Source organism: Copadichromis virginalis, linkage group LG19 (genome assembly GCF_057382275.1).
Source record: "Copadichromis virginalis isolate Kocher_CV1m ecotype Utaka linkage group LG19, C_Virginalis_male_GT1.1, whole genome shotgun sequence".
Lineage (NCBI taxonomy): Eukaryota > Metazoa > Chordata > Actinopteri > Cichliformes > Cichlidae > Copadichromis > Copadichromis virginalis.
Window position 1 is genome coordinate 893,558 of NC_140636.1, and position 12,915 is coordinate 906,472.

Below are 12,915 nucleotides of genomic sequence, written 5' to 3' on the forward strand. Positions count from 1 at the left end.
ACAAATAATCCAGTAAACAATTGCAGCACAGTAAAAAAAAAAAAGGAATCCTCTTTGAGCCACTACTTGTGTAAAGTATTTTCCCAAAAGACAAGGACACAGGCAACAGGTAATACTGAACTAAATGTAAAACCTCAACCTTTTTCATTTTTACCTAAACCGTGTGCACAAAACTCTGGAGGGATCTATGCTAACGTAGAATCCAGTCAGGACGTCAGCTACTGCTGTTTGCTCGGTTTTTTTATGGGCGATCGTTTTCAGGCTTCAAGTAGCACCATTATACCAACATTTCACATTCTACACATTGTTTTAGGCGTATTTGACCAAAAGTTTGACTGAAAATTCACATGCAAGCTTTTTTCAAGGCTGTGGTATTTGCCTGCAAACAATACCTTTAGCTAGCTAAAACAGAATATTATGCTATCACCGAGCAACATGGCTAATGCCTTTCACACAGCTTTGTCTCAACTCCAAAGAGCCACAGAAGTAAAAGCTCATAATAATAATTGAAACAATCTTTGAAAAAATGACTTACCAAGCATGGCAAACAACTCAAATATGTAGAGCAAAATGTTCTGAAACGGCTTCACTTCAGCTTCGATTGGAGCCGTGCTGGGGGCGGAGTCTGTGAATTTACTCTGTTGGTGTCATAGCCCCTCTAGGAGTTCAGAGTTAAGAGGTCAGGAGTTAATGTTTCCATTGTAACACCTCCAGATTTGACAGCGAAACACTCATTTTTAACACTCGATTTTAACTACTATCATTTTACACCTCAGAGTTACATTAAAAGAATGTGACTCTACTTAGAGTAAAATTAACTCTACTTTTGCAAGAAGACTATTAACACCAAAACATTTAACACTTTTGAATTTGCTGTGTACTAGTAGAATTTCTTGATGTCCACCATTTCCTGCATTTGTCCTTTGTTCATCCCATGCAGGGGCTTGGTCATCCATAGAAGAATAGAATAATCCTTTAATTCTCCCACAAAGGGAAATGTGGTTGTAACAGCAGCCAAAAAGACACATACACAAACAAACAGTACACAGGGCACAGGACAGAAACATTAAGGACAATGGTTACTATAAACAGAGTACTGTACAGTTATTAAATTAAATAAAAATAATTACAGATAAGAGGCAGAGCAGGTTGTAGTGCGAATCGGTTAATTAACTTATTGCAGTTACAGCACAGATGTAAACATCTATGTTTGTTGGGAGCAGTTCTGGTTGTACAGTCTGACAGCTGCAGGGAGGAAGGACCTGCAGAAACGCTCCTTCATGCATCGAGGATTCAATTCAATTCAATTCAATTTTATTTATATAGCGCCAAATCACAACAAAAGTCGCCTCAAGGCGCTTCATAGATACAGAGAAAAACCCAACAATCATATGACCCCCTATGAGCAAGCACTTTGGCGACAGTGGGAAGGAAAAACTCCCTTTTAACAGGAAGAAACCTCCGGCAGAACCAGGCTCAGGGAGGGGCGGGGCCATCTGCTGCGACCGGTTGGGGTGAGAGAAGGAAGACAGGATAAAGACATGCTGTGGAAGAGAGACAGAGGTTAATAACAGATATGATTCAATGCAGAGAGGTCTGTTAATACATAGTGAGTGAAAAACGTGACTGGAAAGGAAAAACTCAATGCATCATGGGAATCCCCGGCAGCCTACGTCTATTGCAGCATAACTAAGGGAGGATTCAGGGTCACCTGGTCCAGCCCTAACTATATGCTTTAGCAAAAAGGAAAGTTTGAAGCCTAATCTTGAAAGTAGAGATAGTGTCTGTCTCCTGAATCCAAACTGGAAGCTGGTTCCACAGAAGAGGGGCCTGAAAACTGAAGGCTCTGCCTCCCATTCTACTTTTAAATACTCTAGGAACAACAAGTAGGCCTGCAGAGCGAGAGCGAAGTGCTCTAATAGGGTGATATGGTACTACAAGGTCATTAAGATAAGATGGGGCCTGATTATTTAAGACCTTGTATGTGAGGAGCAGGATTTTGAATTCAATTCTGGATTTAACAGGAAGCCAATGAAGGATGCAGCAGTCTGTCACTGAAGCAGCTCTGCAGTTCAGCAACATCTACATGCATGGGGTGGGAGACTCTGTCCATCAGAGATGTTATTTTGGCCACAGTCCTTCTGTCTCACACCACCTGCACTGGGTCCAGGGTGCATCCCAGAACAGAGCTGGCCTTCCTAATGAGTTTATCCAACCTCTTCCTCTCAGCTGCCGATAAACTACTGCTCCAACATACAACACTGTAAAAAATGACAGATGCCACCACAGAGTCATAGAAGGTCTTTAAAAGCGCTCCCTGGACTCCAAATGACCTCAGCCGCCTCAGCAGGTAGCGTCTGCTCTGACCCTTCCTGTAAAGAGCATCAATGTTGTGGCTCCAGTCCAGTTTATTATTCAGGTGAACACCCAGGTACCTATAAGAGTCCACTATCTCAATGTCCACTCCCTGGATGTTCACCGGTGTCAGTGTGGTGGGTCTGCGTCTCCGGAAGTCCACCACCAACTCCTTCGTTTTCCAGGCGTTGATCAGCAGGTGGTTCTGCTGACACCAGTCAACAAAGTCCAGAGTCCACTATCTGTACTCTGAGTCGTCCTCACCTGTGATGATGCCGACTATGGCAGAGTCGTCAGAGAACTTCTGTAGGTGGCAGCGTGGGGAGTTGATGGAGACGTCTGCAGTGTAGAGGGTGAAGAGGAACGGTGCCAGCACAGTGTGGGGCCCCCGTACTGCAGACCAGCGTGTCAGAGACACAGCCCTGTGACCTCACATACTGTGGGCGTCCTGTGAGGTAGTCCAGTATCCACTGGGACATGTGGTGGTCCACTCCCAATAGCTCCAGCTTGTCTCTCAGAAGTCGTGGCTGGATGGTGTTGAAAGTAGAGATGGCACGATACCACTTTTTTATGTCCGATACCGATATCATAAATTTGGATATCTGCCGATACCGATATGAATCCGATATAGTGTTTTTTAATCAACAAAACTGTTTTTTAAATATCTTGCTGCATTTTGTATAAGTTCATACTCAAGTTTAAAACAACAACTACACTAAAGCTATTCTGTTATACCTGTATACAAAAAAAAATATTTCATAGTTCAGCAATACTGATCAATCTAATAAACTTAAACCTACACCATCCTCCCTATTCTGGTATTTTAAAGAGTACTTAGCGTAAATATTAAGCAACCTAACTAATAGGGTTCCAACTCCCAGCAACAACAAAAATAAATAAATAAAAAATAGGGAACCACCCCTCACGCTCCACCTCATGATGCTTAATCGACGTAATCAACCTTAATTTGATGCAGTGTGAAAAAAAAGCACAGAAATCAATTATTTTTCAAGAAATATTAAATAGATTCAACATCTTTCTTCAACAAAATTGCAGACTGCACAGATGGTACCTTCCCAAAGGAAAAAGTACTATAGCTTACTAGGGTATATATATTAGACTTAATAGTCACTATATACAGTAATTGACTTCTATTCATTTTACATCAAATTAAAACTTTGGGTGTCAGATAATTATTTATTAAAAGCTCGACATTTTAAATGAGAATAAGAAAGAAAAGTATGTCTTTGTGCCCCCTTTTCCCTGTTAATGCCCTATCGGCCCCCCTGGCTAAACTTTGCTAGATCCGCCCCTGCACAGTTACCAGCGTCAGCTACGTAGAAAAAGATCCTCGAGTAGAAAGTAATATTAAATAAATTCTAACAACAGCTGATCAAGCTTAAACGTGCTGCTGTTGTTCAGCCGCTGGTTTCCTCTTTCTGGTGCAACGTGGGCCAAAAGCAAACTAGAGACACGGACTCGCGACAGAAAAGCCGATCAGCTGATCATTTAAGCAGTTTCACGATTGAAGTAGCAGCCGGAGAGCGAGAGGCAGTCGCTCGTTAAGCTTAACGCAGGAATGCTTTACAAACATTCAGAGATGGACTTACACACTTGCTTTACTTCTCTCGGGGATAACTTTGTCGGAGATGAAATGCTGGGTTGCTAGCGAAGCTCCAAATGCTATCCAGACCACCGACAGGTCCCGCATGCCACAGCTGCTCTATCACGTGATGCATACTGCTCCGACGTGCTAACGTGCTGAGGTGAGTTACGGCGTGTTGCAAGTTTTGTGAGGTGCTTTCGTGATATTTAATGGATCGGATTACATTTTTTATTTTTCTCCGATATCCGATCCAGTAATTTAGGTCAGTATCGGACCGATACCGATACGTAATATCGGATCGGTCCATCTCTAGTTGAAAGCACTGGAGAAATCAAAGAACATGATCCTCACAGTGCTTCCAGGCTTCTCCAGGTGAGTCAGAGCTCGGTGCAGGAGGTAGATGATGGCGTCCTCCACCCCGATGCCAGGCTGGTAAGCAAACTGTAGCGGATCCAATGAAGACCTCACCAGGGGGCGCAGATGGTTTAGAACCAACCTCTCGAGGGTCTTCATCAGATGAGATGTCAGGGCTACTGGCCTGTAGCTGCTGAGGTCCTTGGGATGGGAGGTCTTTGGTACCGGTACCACACAGGAGGTCTTCCACAGCTGTGGAACTTTCCCCAGTGACAGGCTCAGGTTGAACAGCTATCCTATGATGCCACACAGTTCATCTGCGCAGCATCTCAGGAGCCTGGAGCTGATGCCATCTGGACCTGCAGCCTTACGCACCTTGATCTTGTGAAGCTTGTTCCTCACTTGAAGTGCTGAGATGGAGAGAGGGGGTTTCGGGGGAGGGGTGTGTATGTTGGAGTCCACAGAAGCCGGGGGTGGGTGTGATGGCTGGGAGCTGGGATGTGTGAAGTCCTGAGATGAAGGACAGGACGTCCCTGAAGATGAAGGAGATTGCAGCAGGGGGGACGATGCTGGGGGAGGGGTGGGTGTTTGATCAAACCTATTAAAATATTTATTTAGGTCATTCACCCACCCCAAGTCTCCTGCAGCCTGGGGGGTTGGTTTTTGTCCTGAGATTGTCTTCAGGCTGTTCCAAACCCCTCTGATGTTGTCCTGTTGCAGCTGCTCTTCCATCTTCCTCCTGTAGTTTTCCTTCCCTTGCCTTATCTTCCATTTCAGCTTCTTCTGGACAACTCTCAACTCCTGTTTGTCTCCAGATCTAAAGACTCTTATTCTCCTTGAGAATCCTTCAGGATTTATCCATGGCTTGTTGTTAGAAAAACAACGTACCTTTTTGATGGGTACGGTGTTGTCCACACAGAAGTTCATGTAATCCGTAGTGCAGTCTGTGATGCTGTTGAGGTCATCCTCCAGGGGGCTGCAGAGGTTGTCCCACACAGTAGAACGGAAACAGTCCCTCAGGGCCTCTTCAGTCTCTGCCAACCATTTCCTTACTGTGCATTTCACAACTGGTTCTCTGTGTACCAGAGGTTTATACACAGGCTGGAGATGAACCAGGTTGTGATCTGAGCCCCCCAGGGGAGGGAGAGGTGATGAGCTGTATGCCTCCTTGGTGTTGGCATACAATAAGTCCAATGTTTTGTCTCTGGTGTAGCAGGTGACATACTGGGTGAAGGTGGGAGAGTGGAGGACAGGGAGATGTGATTAAAGTCCCCAGAGTTCAGGAAAAGGGCCTGAGGGTGCTGGTTACAGTGTGCAGGACCACACAGGCTGCTGCAGCGCTAGCAGAGGGCGGGACATACACAGCTATCATAATCACGTGTGTAAACTCTCGCGGTAGATAGTACGGTCTCAGGCTAACCGCTAGCAGCTCAATGTCCTTACAGCATAGCGTCTCTTTGATAGATAAATGCCCAGAGTTACACCATCTATCGTTCACAAACACAGCCAGACCCCCTCCTCCCTTCTTACCACTCTCCGTTGTTCTGTCGGCCCGGATCAGATGAAAACCATCCATGTTTACGTGTGAGTCCGGAGTTAGCGCAGTTAGCCACGACTCTGTGAAGCACATCAGGCTGCACTCCCTGTAGCTCCTCTGATGTCGGGTAAGAGCCGCCAGTTCGTCTACTTTATTGGGGAGAGATCTCACATTCCCCCTAATTCCCCATAGTACCTCCTAACTTTACTGCGACGGCCCGAGTACCGCGTCTCTTCCTCCTCACCTCGCGAGGGATGTTAGCTTGCTCGGCGGTAGGCAGGGCAGCAGAGGCTCCGAGGGCTAACAGCTGATCCCTGCTGTAAACAATGGGAGGTCGGACCTCCACGCGCTCTCCGGAAAAAGACGCCGTAAAAAATGGAATAAAGAACACGATTGTCCATAGAATTCTGAGCTCCATTGTGGGGGACAGCAGTCCACAATAGAAAAACAAAAACAACAGAGAAACATATATTAAAGAGAAAAAAAGGACATGGTCAGGTCGGAGCTGCTGATACTGGCTGCCAGCTCGGAGCAGCACCATACTTCCGGTGCCTCTTCGTGTTCTTCATCATGCTTGTCTTTACCTTCCCAAGGCATACTTGGAGCAGCTCATCTTGGGTGAGGGTTGAACCTTCCTCATTCTTGCTCTGGCTCATCCTTGATTGGGTCTAGTCTTCATGACTAGACATCAGTGACATCTATCTCTTCCTGTGGCCAGTTGGTTGCTACAGTTGGGGGTCTGATGACCGTGTACGCATTGATGGCTTGGATCTTATTGGCATCACTCAGCTGGCTTCTCAGCGCACGTCTTCCTTCTGGTGGTATTTGGCTGTGGCTGACATTCATGTGTCTTTATCATTAGCCTGGTACCCCGGTACTTCTAGTGGTCCTGTAATTCTGCTCCTGAGCGTTCTGGTAGCTCCACCCCTTTAGTTAGATCACTGCAACACTTCAGCCACACTTAAAAGTTCAAATGATATCCTGATGTCCTCACCATAGACTGTGATGAGGTGGATCAGTGAATCCATGTCTTGCTCACTCCTGACATACAGTGTGACATCATCAGTGTACAGCAGAGGTGGGACCAAGTCATTGTTTTGCAAGTCTCAAGTAAGTCTCAAGTCTTTATCCTCAAGTCTCAAGTCAAGTCTCAAGTAATGTCAGGCAAGTCAGTCGAGTCTCAAGTCACTGGTGTAAAAGTCCGAGTAAAGTCACAAGTCTGAAACTTTGAATTTCAAGTCCTTTCGAGTCTTTAAAAAAAACGAAAAAAATAATGTTGCAGTTATGCTAAATGTAAATATTAGACCATGTAATTTTAAAATCTGTGTTTTTCTCAACACATGACAAAATAGTGAACTTAGAAAATATACACAAATTGTGAAATTGCACCTCTTTAAAATGCAGCTCAATTAAACCTAGCTCCAAGAATAATTTGGCAACAACGGCTTCTTGACATTTTTGTGTTTATTTTTATCGCTGTGTGACTGATTTTAATTGAAAGCCTGCGTGCGCTAGTACCGCTTGCCACGAGTTCCCAGAATCCTTTGCGGTTCTACCCGTGAATGACGTCACATTTTCAATCTCTATATAATATGCATGTTAAATTTTATATTTGGGGTAAAATATCAAGTCTTTTCAAGTAAACCGGTTCAAGTCCAATTCAAGTCCCAGGTCATTGGTGTAAAAGTCCAAGTCAAGTCACAAGTCTTAGAACATTTTTTCAAGTCAAGTCTAAAGTCATAAAATTAATGACTCGAGTCTGACTCGAGTCCAAGTCATGTGACTCGAGTCCACACCTCTGGTGTACAGGAGGTGGCTCATGCTCATTCTTAGCGATGAGCTGGCTTGTCGCTATGAGAACCTTCTGGTGTGAGCATGAACCAGCCTGGATCTGAATCAACTACCAAGTGTACGGTCTAAGTTTGAGCTAAGAAACTTCCTGTATGCTTTATATTCTGGGATGTGGCAAGGCACTATAAATGTGCAGGGGTCTGTACGGGTAGCAGTTAGCTGTGAAATGGTTTCCAGTAGTCCAGAACACCACACCTTCTTCCTGTATTTTCTCTTGTTGCTCGTGCCCCAGACACATCTTGGCCAATAAGGGGACTGAGTATTCTCATGTGGTTTGTAGTGAGGCATTTAGGGTTGTTTGGAATTTGCTTGAATTTCTCTCTGTGTGAATAGAAACCAAACATAGACAGCGAAAAGTTTACAAAGCTGTCAGCTGATTCGTACAGAGTAAACGAACTATAGTAGTGAAAACACTACTCGAGTCCTGATGTGCTGTTCTTAACGAGTTGGTGCTTTGGCTCTGTGGCGTTATTTTCAATGCCTTTCTGGCCAGTTCTCATATATTGACTTATGTGCCGGCTCAGCTTTCTTGCTATAATGCTTGAGAGCAGCTTCCATGTTGTGGAGAGGCAGGTAACTGGCTACTACTACCTGGCACCTCCTTCTCAACCAGCATTTGTCCTAAGTTAACCAGTATGGTTGTGCTGGTCACTTTAGCATGAACACCATACCCAAGGTTTTAGTGGCGTGGAGGTCAGGACTGCAGGTGGGCTTTTCCTGACACCTGCCACATTCTGGAGGGGGGTCTCTCATAAGCCAGCTCTGTGGGGTTGAGTGGGGTTAAATCTGTAGAAGACTGCCTATGCTCCTAAGTGCTGACAGTGTGTTGAAATCTCCTTGTTGTGATGTTGTTTTCTTGGGACACCCAGTCCAAAGAAAACCAGTCTCTGATGTCCCCATTATACACAACCTGTCCTTCAGTTTGGAGATGGTGACATGGCTCGCTCCAAATAATATTGTGACTTGGTTTTGCATCAGCAGAGAAGAACCCACATCCTCAACTCTGCTGTTCAGCCAGCAAATGTATTTTCCTTACAAATGTGGGTCCATTTAAGCTGAAACAAACAGGCTTTCCAACAGAGTTTGTGCCAACAAGCACTGTTACAACAAAAACAACTGACCAAACACACATTTCCTGCCTATATATGAGCCACACAAATATACACAGCCACATCATCATACAGCAGTTTATTGAGAATGTATTTATATTAAATGAAAGGAAGCTTGAGATGTGATTAAGAAGAAAACTGTAATGTAAACTCGAGTCAAACCACAGTGGGTCACATGGTAGCGTTCCTCATGGGAGTCCTGTGTAGTTTGTTAGCATTAGACGACTTCTTTATGCTCTGCTACAGTGCAGGGTCGGACAGATCACGTCACTGTCTTACCCGTTAGCTTAATGATAGCCTGTATTAGGCTGGGGAAGGTGCCAGGGTGTTTTTTCCCCACGAGACCTTTAAATATTTAATGTGTGACACGTTACAACAGAACTGTGCTGTAGAATAAACTCTGGCATTAATGTCAGCTTATTTACCAGGATGATGGGACAGACTTGGCTTCTTGGCCTGTTTGAACTAATATTTAGTTTTGTTGGTGCTTTTCCACAGAAAACGTACAAATCTACAGTGTCTTTGTGGGTAAGTGGTTAGAGTGCACTCATCCAGTCTCATAAAGTGCTTCTTGTCTGCTTCTGCTCTAAGCTGTCCAATAATAGAAAAATAGAGAAAAATAGAAGAAAAATCTTGTTACTAGAAAGAAAAGTTGCATGAACTATAGTTTTATAGGAACAGGTTCTGAAGAGAACAGAACTACAACCACAGTATCCTACAATGTAAAAATGATGCTCCTTTAACTTGGTGAAAGGAAACAGAGCACGGTGGCACAGTGGTCAGCACTGTTGCCTCACAGCAAGAAGGTCCTGGGTTCAGTTCCACCATCAGGCCGGGGTCTGAGTTTGCATGTTCACCCCTGGTACTCCTCCCACAGTCCAACGACATGCAGTTTGTGGGGATAGGTTAATTGAAAAATCTAAATAGGTGTGAATGCGGGAGTGAATGTGAGCGCGAATGGTTGTCTGTCCCTGTGTGTCAGACTGGCGACCTGTCCAGGGTGGACCCCGCCTCTCGCCCTATGACAGCTGGGATAGGCTCCTGCGACCCTGAAAAGGATAAGTGGATGCAAATGGATGGATGGAAACAGAGCAAATGTCAGTGAGTCCACATGATTCCATCACACTGACATTAAATGATGGCTCTTTTTTTAACCTCCATATGTGACATATCGTTAGCTTCATAGCATAAGTGCCTAAGTCATTGACTTAGGCACTTATGCTATGAAGCTAACGATATGTGACTTAGAGCCCAAACCACTGGACAAAACTGAGAGCAGTCCATCCTCAGGTGGTCGTGCAGGGTGTGATGAGTAATCTGTGTTTGTCCTCAGATTTGACTGAGTACATGTGTAAGCATTGTGCTTTTACAGTGAGGTGGGAATGCATGGGTTCACACATTAGTGTGTTTGTGTCTCCTTTCGTAGATGCAGACACAATCAATGCTATGTTATATCTGAGTATATCTATGAGTGAGTCTGTCTGTGCACAGACATTCACAGGTGCAGTGCATTGTGTTTGTGTGTCTGTGAGTGTGTGCTTAACTTAAATCTGCATTATAATCTGCACTCCTTACAGGAACAAAACAATGTAAATCACTTTAAGGTTAGTGTGACGAGTAGGCAAATACTGTAGTAGTTCAGGTGAAGCTCAGCAGTATAACTGTATGTCCTCTGAAGACCTGGATACACAACTCTGTGTGTGAAACCTCCCACAGTCCATAATGGTGGCCCTAAACCAGCTGTGTGTCTGTGTCAGCGTGGTCAGCATGTAGCTGTCAACATTCAGAGCACCCACAAGCATAAATATGTAGAAGACAAAGAAGTGATTTCAGGTAAAACGATATGTGGATGATTTAATAAGACAAAAGTCTCATCAGGGATTAATGGAGCTACATTCTGTTTCTGAGGCTCCGTCTATAAAAGGAAAGACTGTTTTTATTAACTTTGAGTTTCAGCTGTTTTGCCTTTGTCTCCAGCTATCTGTTGTCATGGCAACAAATTAACAACCCCACTCAGTTTACTGGACTTTTTTTGTCTTTCCAGTTAACATATGGTACTGTCACCCGTGATGTTTAAGAAGTGCGTTATTGGGAAATGACAGAAAAAGTGCCAGTTCTAAAAATGTAGAGTTGGGAGGCACACACACACACACACACACACACACACACACACAGCACATACTGTATTTCATCCCCGCGTGTACAAACACTACTCCCACACGTCGACTGTCAGATGCGTCCTCCTGAGACGAGCGACTTAACAATACTAAATCAGTTTAATTGATACGCTTTCCTGTCTCGCTGCCTTGTAAAGGGCAGACTGGAAGACGTGGCAAACAGTTGGCGACAAACAAAGACTCTTTGAAGCGGGTTATGTTATGAAGTGTCAGACCTGTTGAAGAAAACAAAACTCCACTGCTGCCGCCCCCAGCTTCTTCTGTGTAAGGTAATCTGTGTTGTTCTGCCGTTCGTCTTCTTCTGCTTCCAATTATGAGCGCGGGAGCGGTGAGTATTCTATCACCGGCTCACAGACAACTTACAGCCACGCTGCAGCGATGGCCGGGGACGCAGCAGACTAATTACAATTAACCACTAATCCTTAAAAGGCAAGTTCAAGATGGCAATTCAATTTGCCCTCAACTGTTTCTTTTCTGAAAATCTTTTGCAATTTTCCCTCCTGCCGTCCCAGGTGTCAGACCAACTTTGAAGAAGCAGCGAAGATATCAATAGATTATTGGCACCGAGTATTCATTTAACAGGGCAATCGCGCTTTTTTCAGACACTTGGCTAAAAGTGGTTTGGAAGGATTTAATTCTTTTTTTTTATCCTCGGTGGAGATTAGCTGAAAAAATAATGAATTTGGGAGCAAAAGGGGGGAAAAGCATTAAGAAGAAACTGATGAAAATAACTCGAGTAAGAGATAAAAGGCCCTTGACGATGCAGACTTTAGTGTGTCCTTATTCTGAGAGAACATGTTTCCATATGCAGAGCAACTTTCAATAAGACTGTGGCTGCACTCCCATTTACTGATGGCTCTGCAGAGCATTCTGTTATATTGGTTTTATTTCTCTGCTTAATTAAACGTTTTGTGCTGTAAGCCTGCTTATATAAATATGGTCACTGTTCCAAAAATATTGTTGTTTCCAGTTTTTAACATTAACTGATTATGACTCTTGCCTACCAGGCCAAACATAGGCTGATGTTGATACAGAGTGCAGTTTAAAAAGAGGAGGTTTGGATGTGTGAGCTGACAGACTTTGGGACTTGAAGGTGTTAGCTCAGAGCAGCGAGCCCTCTCGATTACCTTCAGATGCTTCTTCTTTAGCCACTCCTTTTATGCCTTGGCTGTTTGTTTAAGGTAAGAAGCATGATTCCTCAGTGTTCTGGCTTAAGGAAGGAAGTTCTTGTCTCAGAGGGTACGCGGCCTCGTCCAGTGTCCCCACAATGTGGTGAAGTCACGCTGTGCAGAGCCTCGGAGCTTGATGGTGTTCTTTAGGTCATATTTAGCAGAATCAAAGTCAAACTAATGTGAAAGAGCTTGGATTGAGTTTTATGTGACCACAGCACTCAGTCTCTGAATGATTCAGATGTTCACGGGGAAACTTTACATGTGCTGTCACATGTGTTTCTCTCTTTATACAACACTCTGTATTTAATCATTATTAATCTCTGTCTCTCTTCCACAGCATGTCTTTATCCTGTCTTCCTTCTCTCGCCCCAACCAATCACAGCAGATGGCCCCGCCCCTCCCTGAGTCTGGTTCTGCCGGAGGTTTCTTCCTGTTAAAAGGGAGTTTTTCCTTCCCACTGTCACCAAAGGGCTTGCTCAGAGGGGGGGTTGTGTGATTGGTGGGGTTACCTGTTCTCTCTGTATTGTAGTAGGGTCTCTACCTCGCGCTACAGCACTTTGAGCCTTGTTGTTTCTGCTGTTTAACTGAATTTCTTTCTCTGCTGCACTTGTTAATTTTATTAGCACCAAATCAAACACGTTGGACTGCTTTGCCGATCAATATCCCAGAAGTTTAACTTAATACTCTGATTGAAAAATCTTTCCTGCAGTGTTCCTTTCTTTCATTTCAGCTGTGTTTGTATGAATATAAACAG